Source organism: Elaeis guineensis, chromosome 1 (genome assembly GCF_000442705.2).
Source record: "Elaeis guineensis isolate ETL-2024a chromosome 1, EG11, whole genome shotgun sequence".
Taxonomy (NCBI): Eukaryota; Viridiplantae; Streptophyta; class Magnoliopsida; order Arecales; family Arecaceae; genus Elaeis; species Elaeis guineensis.
This window is the reverse complement of record NC_025993.2, coordinates 78,584,406-78,591,608: the sequence shown is the minus strand read 5'-3', so window position 1 is coordinate 78,591,608 and position 7,203 is coordinate 78,584,406. Positions and strand designations below refer to the sequence as shown.

The 7,203-nt window shown below is 38.3% G+C and overlaps 1 non-coding gene across 1 annotated transcript; it reads right to left on the bottom strand.

Moving 5' to 3' along the window:
• Positions 1–6,833: 6,833 nt before the first annotated feature.
• Positions 6,834–6,940, bottom strand: LOC114913668 (small nucleolar RNA R71). Its single transcript, XR_003799577.1, has one exon. It is a non-coding gene; the product is annotated as a small nucleolar RNA R71 (small nucleolar RNA).
• Between the last annotated feature and the right edge of the window lie 263 nt (positions 6,941–7,203).

The window sequence follows — 7,203 nt, the reverse complement described above, 5'->3', positions numbered from 1 at the left end:
GAGCATTTGTCAGACCTAGGTCCAAGTTTGTCTGTGACTAATCGTTTGATATAGGCCGGGCACCCCCAGACCCTAAGGTGTGAAAGTACCGGCTTACGCCCTGTCCATATCTCATATGGAGTCTTAATTACAGACTTACTTGGAATCCTATTTAACAGATAACAGGCCGATTCGAGTGCATATCCCCAGAAGGATATCAGCAAGCTAGCAAAAACCCATCATGGATCGGACCATGTCTAACAAAGTCCGATTCCTCCTTTCAAACACACCATTATGCTGTGGTGTTCCTGGAGGAGTTCATTGGGAGAGAATCCCATTCTCTCCTAGATATGTGAGAAACTCACTAGAAAGGTATTCTCCTCCTCGATCAGATCGAAGAGTTTTAATACTCTTCCCAGTTTATTTTTCTACTTCACTTCAGAATCGTTTGAACATTTCAAATGAATCCGACTTATGTTTCATCAGATAGACATATCCATATCGGGATAGGTCATCCGTGAAAGTTATGAAGTAGAAATATCCACCTCTAGCACTGGTGCTCATGGGCCCACATACATCAGTATGTACTAGGCTCAAGAGCTCAGTAGCTCTCTCACCTTTTCCAGTAAAAGGTGACTTGGTCATTTTACCAAAAGACAGGACTCACAGGTTGGAAGTGATTCACAATCACTAACTTCGAGGATTCCCTCTTGAGTCAACCTGTTTATTCTGTTCTTGTTTATATGACCTAGCCTACAGTGCCATAAGTAGATATCTGACACACTATCTAATCTAGGGTGCTTGCCAGTAGAATAGACTCTTATCAGGCTTGACCTTTTGATCTGGCTCTGCACTGATGTCCTAGCCTGAACTTGCACCTTCTTTACTTTCTTCTTCTTGTTCTTCTTCCCTTTCTCAAAAGGTCGAGAACCAGAAGACGAATCTTCCACTAAATTCACCGACTCCTTGTGAAGTTGGTGATCCTTCTCAAAGTTCTGAAGCAACCCCAGTAACCCGTGGTAGTTCTCTTCAGGTTTTGTCATTCTATAATGAGTGAGGAATGGGAGATAAGACTTGGGCAGCGAGTTCAGTATTGCATCTTTTCCAAGCTGCTCATGCAAGAAAAAGTCGAGCTTGCTCAATCATTCCATCAGCTCGATCATGTATAATACATGATCAGTGACAGAGGCACCATCCCGCATTTTGGCGTTGAAGATGGCACAACTAGTCTTGTGCCTCTCCACGTCATCGGGTGTGCCAAAGGCATCCTCCAACACTTGAAGCTTGTCCTTTGGCTGAGCCGTCTCGAATCTGCAACTGAACTCGTCGCTCATGATAGCCAGCATGATACAGCGCACCGTGGTCCGATCACTGAGCCACTTCTGGTAAGTGTCTCTGATTGCTCCACGTGCATTGACAGCTGGCTCCTCAGATGCAGGATCTATTATCACATATAGGATCCGTTCATGCTCCAGGACTATCTTCAACTTTCGGTACTAGCTATCGAAGTTGGGTCCCACCAACTTATCATTGTCCAACAATGATCGGAGCGATAGGGAAGTGGCCATATTTGCACAAAGGAGAACCATAACCTAATTAGTAATTAATTCATTAAACCTAAAGATTTGGACTTCAATCAAAAGGTTTCTCCCACTATTTTATTCGAATTGGTAGCCTCTACCTCCAACTCGAGGAATTACCCTAATTCCTTAGCGGGTACTAGAATCCACTTAGACTGCACACAAGCCCAACTTTGGTTGGTCAACCCATGTACATCTAAGGGTAGGTTCATAACCAATTGTTTTTCTAAACAATTTCTAGTAATTTTAATTTTGCCCCAGAAACCTAATCAGTAGGCTTTGGTCTCCACTGTAAGGATCCAGTTAGGTCCAACCATTAACATGATCATACTTGGTGTATCTAACCAATGAATGATTAAGCCCAACTTTGGTTGGCTCACCTAACCACCATTAGAGAGATACTTTCAAGTCGTCATATGATGAGTGATAATTCCATTAGTCAACAAGCACCAGGCCTTTGGGTCTGCAATGATTATTGAGTTCATGGACTCATTATCAAACACCTTAATGGGAGGCTATGACTCAGTTATCTCCATAACTTTGTCATTTTAAGGACCTAATAATTTTAGAGGATTTAAATAATATAGAGGATGAGGTCAGATGAACCAGCTTATCATGATCCTCCCACTGGCTTCACCAAGTCAGCTTAAGGGAGACCATTAAAAGGGCTGGTCTAGGAGCACCTAAATCAGTCACACTGATTTACCTAGCTGACATGGGTCAGCTCGAATAGTCAAGTGATCCGATCAAAACATAATTTCACCAAGAGGCCAGGTAAGTTCGATCAGTGGGAGGGTCTGCCAAAGCTTGCCTTAGACACCATCAGAAATGGCCAGGTAAGCGGGCTCCCAATTAAAAACCATCGGTCTGGTTTACCTTAGACACTAACTAGTTTAATTAGTTTCGATTAGATCAACCTAACAGTTCGTGCTAGACCGCTTAGCCAAGAATCAAGTCCATTTGGTTCTCGTTAAAGACATGGACTTGACCAACTACAACTATTGTAATTGATCTAGAGAATCCTTGACCTAATCTAAGACAACAATTGATTAGATTTAGTCAATTCTCTAATTAAGTCCATCTTTAATCTAACCATAGGTCTAACCCAATTAATGGACCTAATTCCCACTAACCCATTAACCCAATGTGTTATGATTTGTGTCTTAGGTTCTTCAATTCACAATCCTAGAACCTAATCAAACAACTTCTTAATTCTTAATTAAGTTTTGGGCTGAGGGTTGGGTTCGGCTTTTCAAAAAATAATTTTCATATTTGTAAAATAATTTTATAATATGATTCTACCAACCATATTGCATGTTTGATTCATAATCAAGATGCAAGTGAAATAAACATGAAACTACTTTAGATCTAATCTAAGCAGGTTCATGTAATTGAAACAATTTCAACTTTAAATAATTTCTTTGCACAAAAATTATTAACAAAGAGATTTTATTTCAGATTTAAACATCTTTTAAATCTAATAAATCATAAATTTAATCTAGATCATATCTAATAAATTTATGATTAAAGATAGATCTACACAAACTAGGACAACCTTTGCACTGTAAGGGGTAAACCTTACAGCAGGACAACCTTGCAGTTTGTGATTGATCTAAAATTTTAATTTCAGATTTAATAATCAGATTATAAATTAGATCTAATCTAAAAAATAATCTAAGCATGTATAAATAATCATGTAATAAAGAACCTGGCTCTGATACCAATTGTAGGAACCAGATCTAGGGTTTCAGGGTTAGATCTTGAAAAAGAGGGTTAGATCTTGAAACTTTTTCAAGATCATACAGCGGAAGACTAAAATAAATCAAAATTTATTTTCTAAGATCAAAAAATCTCTAGATCTAAGATCCTATTACATGATTATTACATGACATTAAATCAAAAATTAAAATATATAAATATAGCATGAACTACATGTTGATCATATCAACATGTTTCTATACTACATCTAATGTATGTATTAAACAATAGATCAGATCTATTACCTTGCAGGTTAGACATTCTAACCTTGTTGATCTGGGCTTGAGGATGATGTTACAAGCCGCACACGCATCCGGCCTCTAGGAGTCATCCACACGAGCCCACGAATCTCGATCAGAAGTCCTGCTTCAGGAAATCAGCACAGTATGCTAGTACTGTGCTGATCCTTCTTTGATGGTTGATCAGGTGCCTCCTTCTTCTTTATTTGGACTCTTTCAAAGATGGAAAGTAGAAGGAGGAGTTTCAGATCTGAGACACTCTTAGGAAACTCAAGATGGAGGGAGGAAAGATGTGAAAACAAAAACCCAAGAAGAAGACCCTCTTCTTCTTCACGTTTTTCTCTCTAGACACCCAAACTTGCATCTTTTATATCTCCATGACCCAAAGGTATTTATCTCTGATTTTTGGATGGTAGAAAGGTCTCTCAAATATCTATCTTACCCTAAAATTTTATGAAGAAACTCATCTTATATAGAGAGATATGATAGAGTTCTTGTCTAGGTCAAACACCTAGTCAAGGCTTATCCAAACATGGCAAGTTAAGGGACGCCCAACTCTTGAGCACCTCCTCCATATTTTCGTGCATGGATCACCAGCAAAGGGTTCACAATGTAAAACCTAAAGGCCACGAAAATTCCAAAAAAAATTTGGATAAATTCGATGCAAAATTGAAAGAGTTTTGGATTTCTAAAACTCTATCTCATAGAATTCGAAATCCAAACTTATTCCTTTTAGATTTGATCCAAACCACCTTCCATGTAAGAAAGAAGAGAGGAGACCTTTTGTGAACGTGGGAGAGATCTGGGAGAGGGCTTTTGTCGCACAAAATAAGTGGAGATTGGCGTTGAATAAGAGAGAGGGCGTGGAGAAGGTTTACATGGCGCAAGGTGGAATCCTAGTCCTACTAGGATTTTGTCTCATAACTTGTTTTAATTTGGTTTCCTAAACCAAATCAAATCAAAATTAGATCAACCCAATTAAAATAGGTCTTAACCCAATTAAGAACCTAATTTAATCAGATTAAATTATATTTAAATCTGATTTAATTTTCTAATCAAATTAGAAATTAGATTGACCCAAGTCCTAGTTGAACTAGGACTAGTTTCTCCTTGCACTTGGCTTATCCAATAAACCAATTGGACTTGATCCAATCAAGCCTAAAATAAATCTAATTAAATCATATTTAATTAGACTTAATCTCAGCCCATTGGCTTAATCAAATTAAGCCAATTAGCAATCGAATTGCTAATCGATCCTCCTGCAACACTTGCACTGGGTTAAATGTCAATCGTATTGATCATTTAACCCTAGAACGATTCTTAATCGTTGATCAACCATCCGATCGGATCATGAACTCTAATGTGTGTGACCTCATAGGTCCGAACCTAAGTCGGTAGCATAGGAATAAATTTTTATACCAATCGAAGTGACCATCTAGCAATGGTACCCGACGACCGGATAGGTCGAATGTGTAGAACAACATCCTTAGAACCCATGCGGATATAGTTTTCATATAATTCATCCCCTTGATCAAAATGATCATAGGACACCTCAGAGCTCAACTGTCAACTCTGATTAGGTTGTCCACATTGTATTTCAAAATATCAAATCCATCTGATGGATTACCCTGGCCAAGGTTTTGCTAAATTGAAATACAGCGACTCATTCTTCTCCAACTCTTGGAGTGGTCAATCCCATCTCGATCACACTCTGACTTCGCAAGTACTTGACTGTGCCCAGAAGCCTTCCATCTCTGAATTAAAAATTCAGTTAGTCCAGTACCAAAGCACAGTGAGTTGCTTGCAAGTCACTGAGGCGATCTCAAGTCTAAGGGACACTTATACCTATATCCCATCAGAGACATTCTCGACAGCAGAATGCTCTGGAGTTGGTCATGTTCAATGATGATGTACCCTTATATCTCACCTGTATGCCATACCAGTGTCTCCACACTCCTTGGTTAAGAGGACAACCAACCCATATGGCCTACAGCGACCTATGCTCGATAGAAGCTGTCGTCCTTATTAACAGCCTATCATTTGGTCGTGAACAGTTTTAAGGACTAATCGATAAATCCTCTCTTTATCGAACTTAAATAGTCCTAAGGACTTTATCATAACAACGGAGTTCATTAGAAGATGAAAGCTTATGATGAAAATGCCAAATATATTTTATTTATTAACAAATCAATTACAATACTTGGTTGCTCAACCGTCAACAGCTTGACGATTGGCTTTATGGGACACATTTTTCAATAATTTCATCACCCTTCTTTGACCCACAAACCATCATCCTACATATTGTATTGACCTAAACCTTAACTTAAAATTAATTAGACGTTGGCCCCTAAGGACTCTTGAGCTCAATAGGATAAGGGATCCAAAGAGTTAGACCGAGTTAGGGTTAGTCAGTTTGACTGGTGTCTAGAAAAGTGATTCAGAAACTACGTCCTGAAGGAAGATGGTTATTTTATTGGTTCCATTTGCTTACCTGACCAACTCAGTTGGTGTCTAAGGAAAGCAATGGGGGGACCCCACCAATCTTACACTTACCTAGTCAGTTAAATGGCTAGTCTTTCACTTGGAGTGCTCAAAGACAATCTTGATGGTTAGAAGCTGTCTAAATCTAGGGTTATTTTTAGCTAGAATTGTCTGCATAACTTAATTACTAACCTACAATCATTAATCCTAATTAAAATACTCTTCCCTATCATCTCTAGATTTAGGACTCCTTAAGCTCTCATCTTTAGAATTCTCTTCTCATCTATCTCTCTTTCCTCTTCTCTTTAAAAAAAAAAATGCAAAAATAACTAAAAATTTTCAAATTTTTTCTTGGAAAAGGGAATCTAGTCGTTTAGTGAGAATTGATTCAAATCCTTCCCTAATCGAAAAAAATTTTGAGTCCACAATGAGTGAAGTCAATCAACCTCAGGTCCTAAAAGATCTTTGCTATCCTGTTGGGTCAGCCCAACCATCTTGTATCAGACTTTTTCAAACCAATGCAACAACTTTTGAAATTAAACCTCAAATCATTAACATGCTCCCTAAATTCACTGATAATGAAGATGCATATATTTTTATTAGAGAATTTGAGAAAGTATATGACACCATGAGAATACACCAATTGTCAGATGATGCTATTAAACTTAGGCTGATTAATTTTGCTCTCAAGGACAATGCTAAGAAATGGTTATATAGTCCCAACCACTCGATCACAACTTGGGATGGATTTGTAAAAACTTTCTTGAGAAAAATTTTTCCACATCATAAAATAGCTAAGTTAAGAAATGAAATTAACCAATTTTATCAATTTGGGGGTGAGTCTTTCTAGAAGTGTTTTGATCGTTTTAAGAACTTTTTAACCCAATGCCCACATCATGAAATTGAGACTTGGAGACTATGCCAAACCTTTTATGAGGGACTAGACCCAAACTCTAGAACTCTGCTAGAGTCAATGTGTCAGGGCTAGTTTATGCATAAGGAAGCCAATGAAGCTTGGCAATTCTTAGAGGACCTAGTAGAAAAGAGCCTACAGTGGGATGCAACTAGGAAACCTACAAGAGGTGCTATGCACCAAGTATCGACATCCCTAGCTACAGAGGCCAAAATAAATACTATACTACATAGGTTAGAGGCCTTAGAACTCA